The sequence below is a fragment of the Talpa occidentalis genome, unplaced genomic scaffold (genome assembly GCF_014898055.3).
Source record: "Talpa occidentalis isolate TD23 unplaced genomic scaffold, MPIMG_talOcc4v2.1 talOcc4.7, whole genome shotgun sequence".
Lineage (NCBI taxonomy): Eukaryota > Metazoa > Chordata > Mammalia > Eulipotyphla > Talpidae > Talpa > Talpa occidentalis.
This window is the reverse complement of record NW_023605083.1, coordinates 24,228,451-24,242,379: the sequence shown is the minus strand read 5'-3', so window position 1 is coordinate 24,242,379 and position 13,929 is coordinate 24,228,451. Positions and strand designations below refer to the sequence as shown.

Here is a 13,929-nt window from a genome sequence, read left to right as displayed (position 1 = left end):
TAAATCTGTATCTCAGGAATTTATGCTAAAAACTAAGTGGTTTCAAATAAACAAATACTGTTGCACATCAATATACCCATGCAAGAAACTAAATAATGTAAGTAACAATGTTAAATAGAATTTAATGTAATTGTTAAGGAAAAAGTCCTGTTTGATAAAACAATTATTACCCTGTATTTGCCCAGCACTCCTTTATATTATGTAATCCTCAAAAAAGAGACATTTAAAAAAAATTCCTTTAATGCTCAAAATCTTTTCTTAATGTTGAACTTGAAACTAATAAACTCAAGTTGTAAACCTGATTCATGTCACTTTTTGACCTCATTCTTTGTATACCTTAACTGAGAAGGGATTTCACAGAATTTCAGAGTTAATGCCTTTATTTTTCATCCTTCCAGACTTTGGGAAAATATTATGGGTTTAAAAAGTCGTCAAACACTATGTTATATCACTAAACACAATCAAGACATGATAGCTGTTGGTTATAAGCTATAGAAGTCCACTACCCAAAAAAAAAAAAAAAAAGCTCCAAACACTACTCGCATTTTTCACACTTTCCTTGCCATTTCCAAGTATATATACACTCTATTTCTACAGTGAGAAAAGATACTTGGATGGTCACTTAACAGATTTCCTAGCAAGCAACATATTTGTGCTATATGTACAAAATATAGAGAACTACAAGTGACTTTCAATGACTCTACTGGGCCCTACTTAAGTGGATTTAATATTCCCACAGAAAAATTTTTCTTGTAAAATAACAGGCTATCATAATCTACAAAATCTGACATTTCCCAGTGAGCTACGGCATTCCTTCCTGAGATTTACTATTTCTTATTTTCTTTCTTTTATTAATACTCATTTAAAATATATATTATGGTAGTAGTCCCACTACTCCCTTTAACAGAGTAATAATCCGTTATTTGGCTTTTTATGTCACTCCATACAGTAAACAAATGTGAATGTAACTCATGGGGCAAGATACTTCATAAAATATAATCACACAAAGTATCAACAATGCATTCAATGAGAAGTAGCTACAGATTCTTACATCTCATGTCATTATGTAGGTGGTATTTATTGCAAAATAAGCATTTAGTAAGCTTACACAGCTTACACACTGCAATTTCATAATTGTCATGTGGGAAAATGAAAAAGGATATATTAATATCTTATGAAATTACACTTCATATAAGGTTTTCAAACCTTATATGATTGAAATATCAATCTAATAGATGTTGTACAACATGTATAACATGCAATGACATGCTAGATGATTTCCAGAACAAAGTTTCTCCTCAGGGGACTTACAGTCTAAGCTAGGTTGCAAAATATACATAGCAAATATTTTTAAACCTTGTGGTAAAGTTAAAATTTTAATATTCTTTAAAGTAATAGAGCAATAAATTTCATTTTCACTCAAAACATAAACTGAGTTTTGATTCTTTATTACACAGCATATGTAGTTATCATTATTATTCATTTATCCAATTTCACAATCCTTCAAAATAACTTTAACAGATACTTTGTTAGCAGTAAATAACCATTTGTTATCCTGATACCAAAACTCACAGAATGTGCTTTACATGAAGATAAAATGGTTTTAATACTGACATGTAAAAAATCATCCAATAGGTCAAGTCTAAATGATGATTAAACAATTAAAATACACTAACATATCTCATCTAAATAGATACAATTTAAAAGTATTTTAATTTAAGGAATAGTTTCTTGCTAGGAAAAAGTACCATTAAACAATATCCTATTAGATCGAGGTTTGTTTCGTTTTATTTTGTTACAAAAATTTACCACATGTATATATGGCCAATTGACTTTTGATAAAAGATGACAAGGTAATTCAAAGAAGAAATTATAGTCTTTTTCAACAAAAGGTAGTTGAATAGAGTGCCACTTACATGGTGCCACTTACATGTAGAATAGAGAGAAACAAAACAAAGGGCCAAGTAAATAAAGCCACATCAACAACAAACTCTAGAAATTTGACTGTAAATCTGAGGCTATCAGATCAGGAGGGGTACAGGAGAGGAGAAAACCAAGATGGGAGGCAGTACAATGGTCTACGGTGGAGGAAGATGGGTGTCTTGGTGGTGAGCGTGGTGCGGTAACAACATCTGATGGGGGAGATCCTATACTTCTAAATTATATACAATGTTGTGAACCAATATTACCTCAATTAAAAAAAAAAGGTAGTTGAGAAACTAGATACTCATGCAAATGTATGAAACTTACCTCACACCATATATAACAATAATTCAAACTGCATCACAGACCTAAAGATAAAATTATAGACCCCCTAAAAGAAAACATGAGACAATTTAACTGATATTAGGTCAGACAAAAATGTTTAACACTCCACAAAAAACCTAAAGAAAAACAAGGATAAGTAACTCCATAAAAATTAAGGCTTTTGATATTTGAAATGACATTTTAAAAAACTGTACACACAAGCCTACAGACATGGGAAGAAAGTTTACAAAACATATTTTTGACAAAGGATTTGTATCTAGAATATGAATATCTAAAAAGAACACTGTAAAAAGGACACAAAAAACATGACTTTTAAAACAGACATACAGTTTGGGCATTTTACTGAAAGAAGACATGAAAATGACCATGAACATGAAAAATACTAAACATCATTAGTTATTTTAGAGAAATTCAAATTAAAACTACATTGAGTTATCAACTACATATTTACTGGAGCTAAAAATAAAAGCACTGTCAATATCATGTAGTGGCAAGGATGCAGAGCTTCTAGAACTCATACAAAACCAGTGGGGATGCAGAATGGCAAAGCCAATTTGGAAAACATTTCATTTATAATGTTAAATATACTTATTTCATGTGATTCAGCTATCTCTCCTCTACTCATTAAACTGAGTAAAAGAAAAACTCATGTCCAAACAAACACTTGTACTAGATAACAACTTTATTCATAACAGCAAAAACCTAGAAACAATCCAAATACCTAGTAAACAGAATAAACAAATTGTAGTATAGCCATACAATGAACTACTTCTCAGCAATAAAAAAGAATGAAGTACACAATGTATGCACAGATACATAGTTTGAACATTTTACCAAAAGAAAATATGCAAATGACAAGTAAGCATATGAAACAATGCTAAACATCATTTGTTATTTGGGTTTTCTTTCTTTTTTTTTTTTAAAGACTGATTTATTTATTTATACAAGCACTGGGTACAGTTAGAAGTGCAGGAAGGTGAGAGAATTCACCAGAGCCAGAATGGGGAATAGAACAGCAAACTTGACGAAATACACTGCTGAGGGGAGCAGTGGGCGCGGCAGGAGAGGTTTGTCGCACCATGTGGGACCCTCGCCAGCGGCTGGGGATCAAACCAGCGCTGCAGAGGCTGGGGGCAGCTTCGCAGCAGCCCAGCGCTCAACTGATGTGCCCCCAGGAGAGGCCCTCATTTGTTATTTGAAAAAAATATAAATTAAATCTACATTGAGTTATCAACTACATATTTACTGGAGCTTGGATTATTTACACATTTACTTGGAGTACTGGATTATGTACAGGTATAATCGAAAAGAAGTCAGATTCAAAACAAAATGTATAATTCCATTTATATGAAATTCTAGATCAAGGCAATAATGCTACAAAACAGATTTGTGGTTGCCAGGGGACAGGGAATAGGGTCGAACACTGACTATAAAAGGGCCAGAACAAACAATTTACTGGGATGATAAAAATGTTCTGTATAAAACTCATTAAATTGTACCCTTAAAATTATTGAATTATAGTTGCTTGTTGATTTTGATTTTTACTTCATAATTAGTCTTTTTCCTGGTCCCTTATTTAGGTTTTCTAAATTCCTGAATTATAACATATGTAAAATATACTTTAAAAAGCCAATAGGCTATCATTGGAAAAGTCAGTCTCACTTTATGTCTTTGTCTCTTATCACTTCATTTTGTACCTCCAAGGAAATTATACTGGTATATGAGAACCTGCTTACTAATTCAGGTATCTGTATTTTGAAGGATGCTTTATTAAAATAGCCTCCAACCGATAATAACATGTAGGTCACTCTTCTCCAGAAGGGGACCTTCCCTAAAGCCCGTATAATCTGCAATCTTAACACTATAAATCAGGGTAACAGAGATCTGTCAGTATCTTAGTACCCCACATCTAAAAACCTGTCAACCCTTGTTCTAAACTTTATCTCTTGGCAAACACAATAAAAACCATTTCTTATCAATGTATCAATTTGAATATACTGCAAATCAGATTAAAGTAACTCCAAAAACAAAGCTATCATTCCTGTATTTCAGCAGTTTGGAAAAATAAGGCAAACCAACAGGACATTCCTATTAATAATATAAGCTACAATATATGCCAAAATAGAGTGATGAGTGGTAAAGAGAGTAAGATTGCTATGACAGTAAAGAAAGCAAAAGTGGACTAAATTTAATTAAGAGGAACTTGACTACTACTAATCAATTAGTTTGATTACATGAATGTTTCAGTGGAGAGAGTAGAAAAATCACTGACCTGAAATGTAAGATTAGTGAGAGAAGTACATGATAATGTTGGAATGGTAAGATTGATTTATCCAAGAAGTATTTATTGAGGACCCAGTATATGCCAGTCACAGTGCAGAAATTGAGCTATTTAGAAATTTTAGACTCAGGAACTGGTCTTTTTACTCTGTACCAGTAAAAGTAATGCAGTTCTGCAGAACTCATGACAATTACACACATACTTTTATCAACCAAACTCCACAACAAGGTATTTTATAAAATGGGTTAAAGAGGCTTAGCAAGGTTATTTCTAAGCTTAAGATTATACAACAAGAGCTACGACAAAAAAAAAAAAAAGCAAGATTTTCCTATTTCCAACCCCAGTGCTCTTTTCTTGCTCCATTCTTTATGGCACTTAGCTCCTTTTCTAAAAAAAAAAAAAATCTTTTTTTTTTTTCAAGAGTGATGAAAACAATGTTTTCATCAAATACACATGGCTAAGCTGTAAGGGTTGAATTAAAAGGCAAAGAGAACATGGAGGCTAGGAGATGTACCAGTATTATAATAATCTAGGAATAGGTGGGAGCAGTAGGAATGAAAGGCATTATCTTTGAAATTATATTAAAAAATTCCACTAAATTACTTATTTGAAAATGCCAAGAGACTAAAGATAAGAGACCACTGGAGTCACTAATAAAACTGAAATGCCAACAAATGGATCTATTTTGTTAAGGAAAATCATGTTAACTACATCTGGTCAAATTATTACCTAAACCAAAGATATTACCCCAGAAACCAGAATAATCCTGAGTTTACTGCCACTGGATAGTTTATTTGCATATATTTGTAACTATAAAGCTTCTACTCACCTATGCATGAGATATCTGTATTCACAATGCCCAGAAAGAATTTATAGCCACTTTATGGAAACTTTTAAAATAGTTGATATACATAAATCTAAAATATTAATAAAGATCTGTTTAATTAAAATCACTGAATTAGAGCTTTATTTCAGAGAATCAGGGTTAAGCAAAAGTAAGTGTCCAATTAAAGGTGTGCAACTAAGAAAGAATTTTAAAATCTACAAACAGAAATCTTCTTAGACAGAAATTATTTCTCAGGGCAGTGTTAGAAACTTCCCAAAATTCTTAAGAAGTCCATTCATTTTTGATATTGGCTTAATAATAACACTAGATTAGTAGCTCTTTAGTAACTATAAATTGAGATTCCCATTGATAAACTGCTCTTAAAAGGAGAATAACAAAGAGGATTAGGGCTAAAGAAAAAAAAGTGAAATCTTAACTCAAGTAAAATCATATGTAACCAGGATTGGAAAGAAATTAGTTCAATGCTGCTCTATGCAATGGCCAGCAGAGGCTGCCAATGTACAAGGACATATAGGGCTCCCCTGTGTCCCATAGACACAAGAGTTTTTACAGAACAAAAAGCAGATCCACGGTATAGTATGAAGCCTAACATTCTGGGTTTATCGGAGAGCATTATTCAAAAACAATCACGAAGTGTCTTTTCAACCATAGCTTCTGGGCATGTCACAGCAACAAAGGCCCTGGAAAATATTTTGAACACTTTTGAAAGAAGACCAAACTTAGCCACTCTGACCAAAAGAATCCACACTAAATCTTACAAGAATTACCTTTTCAGAAATGATACCTCAAACTTTACAGACATGTGAAAATGGATATTTTCATTGAAGAATAGCTCGATTTACAGTCTTAAACTCCTCATTTGAATAGATGTATTATTTGACTTATTCAAATAAGGTGAATCAGTTACAGCAGAAGGAAATTTTCAGTTACTGAGTACAGTCATAATTTGATCTATAATTTGGAAGTATCAATCTTAAATTACAAATACTAATATTCTTAAAAGGAATCTCCTCATATGCAAGTGATGTAAAATCCTGTCCGTCTGGACCCCCTCACCCAGAGCCAAAAGCATAGAAACACAAATACACCAAGTGGCAATCACTTTTTAAAATTCATTTCATGAATCTGCTCTACAATTTTAAGAATTATGTATCTGGCCCTTTTTGAGCTCCACAACACAGCTATTTCTTGTAGAGAGGAACTTTGCTGTCAATCACTGCTCCCTTTTGCCTCGCAAATATGTGCTGTAGCTTTCACTTGTCACTCCTATTATATGTAATGTAGGCAGCTTAGCACTAAATCAATTTAAGGAACTGCAGAAGTTAAATACATACATTATTATTATGATGACAGAAAAGGCAATGAAAGTCTTGCAGCACCATTTGCTTTCTTTGTTAAAGAAGAAAAAGCTAATTATCTACAACTGTCAACCATGAAGACCTAGACCTATTTAAGTCAATATTAGCCTTGGACAACTGAAAACATCTCATATTTTTGCCTGATTGTTTACTTTTTGCAAGAAAAAAATCATTACAAAATATTAAACATTCTGAAGGACAATATAAACATAAGTTGAAAATGTAAAACTACACTTTTTGTATCCCTTTCCACAACCAATTCATTCTACTTCAAAATATTGACTTTCAATTTTTGTAATATTAATTCTCTAATTAGCATAGTCAAAGCCACTTCAATAAATTCATATTTTAAAAATTCAGCTGAAAGACCACAGACAACGAGTTACAATTACATTTTATTACAGATGATCAAGAGAGAAATTCTGCTCATTAATTTATTTAGCATGAAGGAAAATACATTACAAAGTCAAAATTCTGCTAAGACATAAAATTCACACTAAATCATTGGTTTATATGCTGGTATATCACCCTTTTTATATACCAATCTTCCATTTTTCTAATCTTGTCCCATGACAATTTAGAACTGAATAATGAATTGGTTTAGATTTTTTTTTTTAAATTTAAGGGTCAATTTGTAAATTTCCAAATTATTAAATAAAAATACAAAGAATATTTTTAGTGTTAAAGCAAACTTATCAACACAGTAACTATGTAATCTCTTAACACTGTGCTCTAAAAAGTGCACAAAGGTTATTATTCTTTATTATGATTTAAATACTCTCTGTATCGGCTCCACTGAGTTTCAATGATAAAACATTATTTTCATGTTATTTTCTTTAGACTAGCTCTTCTCATAATATATTTATTACTATTTTTAAATTTCATAATTAAAAACTGCCATTTAGATTTCTAATACATTTTTTGAAGATTTATTTATTTATGCATACAAGAACTGGGTGTAGGCCAGAGGAACGGGGGGGAGAGGGGTGAGAAGATCCACCAGAAAAAGAGTGGGAAGCAGTACAGGCAGATCCACCAAAATACACTGCTGAGGGGAGGAGCGGGCGAGACAGAAGAGATCTGCTGTGCCATGTAGGTCAGCTCCCTGGCCAGAGATCGAACTTGTGCTGCAGTAGCTGCTGATAGATAGCTTCACAGTGCTAAGACTTAAACCCTTGCACCATCAGAGAGCCTCGATTCCTAATAAATTTTTTAAACATGTGGCCCCTAATATAAGCAAAACAAACCATCATAGGTAAATGGAAACCTACATTTAAAATTGAAGAAGAAATGACCTAACCAATTATAGTTTTAAAGAATATAGTTCTATGTTTAATCCATAAACCAGACTTAAAACGAAACAAACATTTTCCAACTACACCTGAACCACATCTCCAAGATTCTGATTTGCTGTTATACCTCCCTGCCATCTTGAGGAACCACTATCATATTTGTGGGAGACAAAGGAAAAACCTCATTAGTATAAATAAAATAAAAAGCAAACACCTCAGATACAAAGTATCACATGCGAAATGGCTAACAGATTACATAGGGCCTATACAGTAGATAAAGAAACAGCAGTACAGTTAAATAACTACCTGCATCAAACACTATAAAAATTTTTCATTGTCCCATAATTAATAATTGGCAGGCTCATATTCCACAATAACTATTTTTTAAAGATTTATTCTTATTTATGCATACAAGAGCTGGGGTGTAGGACAGAGTTGCAGGGGGTGGTGAGAGGATTCACCAGAGACAGAGTCGGGAGCAGAACAGGTGGTTCTACTGAAATAGACTGCTGAGGGGAGCAGCAGGCAAGACAGGGGAGGTCTGCTGTGCCATGTGCTGACCAGGGATCAAACTTAACAGCGGCTGGTGATAGCTTAATAGTGGTAAGACTTTAACTCCTGCACCACCGGGGAGGCCCTCCACAACTTTTTGACAACAAAGCCAGGGTTCTTTTCACAACATAATATGATCTACAGGCAAAATACTTCTATGGTTTTACATTTTCAGAAATCTATACTCATCAAGATTGAGAAATAGTTGCCATCTGGTATAACTAATAATGCCTGTATGTATATGAATATGGCAAAAATAACAAAACTATGATTGAGAGTAATCCTTAATCAAGGAGGATAAGGTAAATGAATTTCAAGAATCCTTCTCCACTAACTTTCTTCTACTCTATGGCATATATCTTGCTAAGATACTTGAGAACAGATAAGAAGCCTCCAGATATTTCTTTCCTAACTTCCTGAAATAAAAAAATGATGTTACAACTACTACTCAATCTCTATTTTATAAAAATTTGAAAATGTTATCTACACTAACATGATTCTCACAACTGTGCAGGAGAGACTATTATCTTATAAAGAGAACTAATGTTGTCCTCATTTGGTCCAAGTTACTAAAGTACCAAATTACAGCAATTTCAAAGGCAGGTGTGTCCTGCTCACAACTGAGAACACTTCCCATTAGATACTAGATGCTACCATAGTAACAGATTCACTTGTACATCAACATAACTTTGGTCACACGCGGCCTCATTTAGTCTTCAGAAAAACTCTGTGTTGAAACATGGCAGATAATATTATTCTAGCCTCATTTTACATATGAGAAAGCTGAAACTCTGAGAATTAAATCAAGAACTCAGAGTAAAAAAAAAAAAAAAGCAAGTTTCAAACATAGGCATCCTGACTACAAGAATGTGGCTTCCACTTTTACTGTAATTTATTGTTAGTTAAAAGGTAGCTTCAACATATCTTTGAAATATTTCTATGACTATCCTGTGTAACCTGATCTCTCTAAATCTGAATTTCACTAAGTGTAATTGAGTCCATAAAAGCACTATGTTCGTTTATGCTTATGTATGACATAGTAACTTAGCTTCCAATTTTTAAACTTCTTCTCTTAAAATATTTGTCTCAGGCTGTAAAAAAGATTCCCACCTAGCTGTTACATAATCCAAAAATAAGATTTCTAGTTATTAGAAAATTTTTATTTCAAAACCAACAGAAAAACAGATGAATAATTTGGGAATTTGTTAAATTATAAATCATCCTCCTTGCTTATACCTTCTTAATAGGATAGACAGTAACACAGCCTTTCTATCTTTAATTTCTCAGAATCTTTCTACCCACAGCCATTATTGAAAGTCAGAATGATCTCATTTGTAAAACAGTTTCTTGCCCTTTCATTAGGCCCTAATCTAAATTACAGCATAAAGACATAAGGCTCTGTACTTGTGACTGGCTCATGATAAAGGGCATTGGCTAGCCATGTGGCCTGATGAAGGCCTGGGACACAGAAGGGTCTTTTTGGACTTTATCAGTCTTAGAGCAGGCAATTTATTTTGAGCCAGAAAAATAAAATATTATCTAGGGCCATCTGGTTCTGTAACAGTCTATATTTATTTAGAAAGGTCGCTGTTGTCAAGTTATTGAATGTTATCTCTGGAATTGACAGGAAGACAGAAGTTTTTGAAAGCAGGCCAGGAATATTAAAGCACCGGATATTAAGGTGTGAAGTAGTAGTTAAAAGCTTATATTAGGTGTTAAACAGACAAGGTTCAAGTCCAGTTCTGCCACCGACTAGTTAAATGACCTTGTGTGAGTCACAGGGCTTTCTTATTCCATCTTTTGCATCAACAAAACCTAAATAATAACACTTTTAAATTTTTTTTATTTTTTACATCATTGTTCATTTTTAAACAATATTTGCTTCCCCTTACCCACTCAAGTGTAGTCCCCATAGAGTTTTCTTTACCAATTCACCCATGCACCACAGCCTCAATCTCCTGTGCTCCTCCCTCCCTCCCCCATACCTCTCCCTCCTCCTCCCCTGCAGTATGTGTCTAAGTTATAATTGTCCATTTTAGCTTTACTGTGTTTTGTACTGTAATAATAACACTCTTGAGGGACACTATAAATATAAAATGATATAACATGTATACAGCACTAACAGTTAACATTCAAAACTTATTCAATAATTACTATATTTTATGTAATTTTTTATGTCATTTTTTAGTTTGCATGAAAATTTCCAATACAGCAGAGTGGACTTTAAATATATTATGCAATGTATATCAAATATGTGGATTTAGAGACTATTCCTAATAACAACTTACGTCCATCTTAAGTGTTTAAACAATATTCCCTCCTTTGTTAAAAAGATTTACAGATTCACTCCTTTATTAAAAAGATTTACAGGTTGTATAATGGAGTGACTGTGTCACTGGAGAATGAATACTCAACAATATCCAATATGTATCTGAACAACTTCAGTGGGACTAGTACTGCTGTTTTAATGGATAGCATTTATAGTGTCCTCATGTGTTATGCAAGTTATTTTCTGTGCGTTAGGTAGTTTTCTATTAATGTTTCAGTAACCCAACTATTGCAGTAACAACATGATCCAGTGTGGGTTTAGACAGGCTATTTAAGCTCTTTCTCTTCATGAGATTAGCAATGTGGTTAAAAATATACAAATAATTAAAATATACATTTAAAAAAGCAGCTCGATCAAAACTCCAACTGGACTTTTGCCAAATAACAATGTTTTTACTTCAGATGACAGATCAACTTACATAACCCTGTACGGATCTCAATGGTGGGCAAATATTTCATAGGAATATTTCATAGGAATTGCCATCATGATTCTTGAATAAACCCCAAATATGACTGGTTCTCTCAAAATCTAAGAAGGCACTAAAAGCTGGAGCAAAAGTTATAGTCATGGCCTAGGAAAGAACATTTCCAACCACTTTTTATTTCAAGTATTAGCTGCTGCAGATTCCTGTTGGATGTTAACAATGATAGGCACACGCCTTCCAAAGAGCTGCTTGGTGGGCCCTCTTCTTTCTCCATAATATTGACCTAAGAGATTTTGGAATTGTTAAGAACAAATTTCAAACTACAGGATCTAATCAAGAAGACTACTTACAGACCAACAAAAGTCTAAAACATGCACACTTAGCTAAGGTTTATCAAGAGAATTGGATCAGAGAAATCAATAAAGCTGTAACAGAAAAATTTATATAAGATGTCACTTGACCAACTTTCACGTACCAATTTGTTGTGAACCCACACTCTCCATTTCCTCTGCACTTCACTGACAGATGCTGATAGCAGACTGAAAACTCACAATCCACAGACTGCTTTCTCATTTACCCCTCACAGTTCCGCTTCCAAATGCTGAGTAGTATGTTCTCTCAGAATTAGTAGCAAGTATTTCAAAACCTCATTAGGGGAATTTTATTCTTACTATAATTAATTTTATTAAATGTTAGCCAAACCTTGAAAACAAAAATAAAAGGCATTATATCTTTAAAAACTAAGGAGAGGGCCTCCCTGGTGGCACAGCGGTTGAGCACTGGGTTGCGAAGCTGCCCGCAGCCTCTGCAGCGCCGGTTTGATCCCCAGCTGCTCCCCAGCTACCGGAGGAGGGTCCCACATGGCGCGCAGACCTCTCCTGCCGCCGGCTGCTCCCCTCAGCAGTGTACTTTGGTCCTTCTGCCTGCTCTGCTCCCCGCTCTGGCTCTGGTGAATTCTCTCACCCTCCCGCGCTTCTGACTCTACCCAGTGCTTGTATAAATAAATAAACAAATCTTTAAAAAAATAAAAAATAAAAAAATAAAGAGAAAATCTTTAAAAATACTTGATAAAGACCTTCCCGGTGGCACAAGGGTTAAAGTCTTGGTGCTATCAAGCTATCACCAGCCACTGTGGCATGAGTTCAATCCCAGACAAGGGAGTTAACCCACATGGCCCAGCAGGCCTCTCCTGTCTCAGCTGCTGCTCCCTCAGTAGTGTATTTCAATAGATTCACCAGTTCTGCTCCCCACTCTGTCTCTGGTGAATCCTCTTACCTCCTGTACTTCTGGTCTACACCTCAGTTCTTGTATGCATAAGTAAAAAAAATTCTTAAAAAAAAGACTTGATAAGGGCAAGTCAATACAAAACACTATTGTTGAAACAGGCAAAGATGAGAAAAATACAAAAATTGGAAAGTCATAAAATATAGAATATAGGTTCAACTATGGAATCCTTGTTAAAACATAGATTGCTGTATCCCACCCCAGGTTTCTCAGTCAGCAGGTATGGGATGAAACCAAAGAAAATTGCATAAGAAATTGCCAAGACACTTTGAGAACCTTTCTTTTCAACAGTTAAAACTTTTTTTTTTAATAAAGATTTATTTATTTATTTATACAAGCATTGGGTACAGTCAGAGGCGCGGGAGGGTGAGAGAATTCACCAGAGCCAGAGCAGGGAGCAGAACAGGCAGAGTGATGAAATACACTGCTGAGGGGAGCAGTGGGCGGCAGGCAGGAGAGGTCTGCGTGCCATGTGGGACCGTAGCCAGGCGGCCAGGGATCCAACCAGCGCTACAGAGGTTGCGGGCAGCTTTGCAACCCAGTGTTCAACCGCTGTGCCACCGGGGAGGCCCAACAGTTAAAACTTTTAACTACATTAAAGAAACAAAGTATAAAGTGGAAATGATTTGTTATTAATGTAGATTTAAGAAAGACTTGGAGTTCCAGTCAGCAAATTTATACTACAAAGAAAGGTCTACATTCTAATCAAAAGAGAGTCCATTTATATTTTTTAGCTAAAATGATAGGCGATGTACATATCACTTTCTATGTCCCACTGTTTTTTTTAATTAAAAAAAAGATAAGAATCAAACTTAAAAGAAGAGATCGACTGTCAAATATGGGCTAGCAAAGTTCCACAGGAGTTGAAAATCCCTTTACCTTCATTATTTGGAAAAGAGAAATGATAATATCTTAGTCTCCTTGGTTAAAAGATTTCCTAAAAACACAAGCTCACAATATCAATGAACCTTTAAATAAAAGATTAGTACCATTATCTTCAATTTACAAATGAGATTTCATACTTGAACAGGATAAAAAACATATGTAAAGATAAATCAGTCAACAATGGAAGAGGTAAGACTTGAATACAGATCTCTTCTCAAATTTAATGTTTCTTTCCCTCCTCCCCAATCTCACTACAATCCTTCAATGACTCAAAGACAGGTTAGATATTTCTAATTATAGGCCCAAACTTAGGTAGCTGTGAGAAAAAGCTCGACAATAAGCATTGTATCTGTTGTCTTGAATATAACTATAATAATCATGTATAAATAAGCTGCACTTGCCATTATTG

The 13,929-nt window shown here is 34.2% G+C and overlaps 1 protein-coding gene across 21 annotated transcripts in view; it reads right to left on the bottom strand.

The window, feature by feature from the left end:
• RFX3 (regulatory factor X3) overlaps positions 1-13,929 on the bottom strand; it is a 275,282-nt gene that overhangs the window by 214,583 nt on the left and 46,770 nt on the right. The window contains exon 1 of one of the 21 annotated variants that reach the window (XM_054688853.1): positions 2,251-2,314. The exons of the other annotated variants lie outside the window; for them this stretch is intronic. The gene's annotated coding sequence lies outside the window, so the exon portion shown is untranslated. Of the gene's footprint in view, positions 1-2,250; positions 2,315-13,929 lie in introns of those variants that run through there. 21 annotated transcript variants of the gene reach the window in all.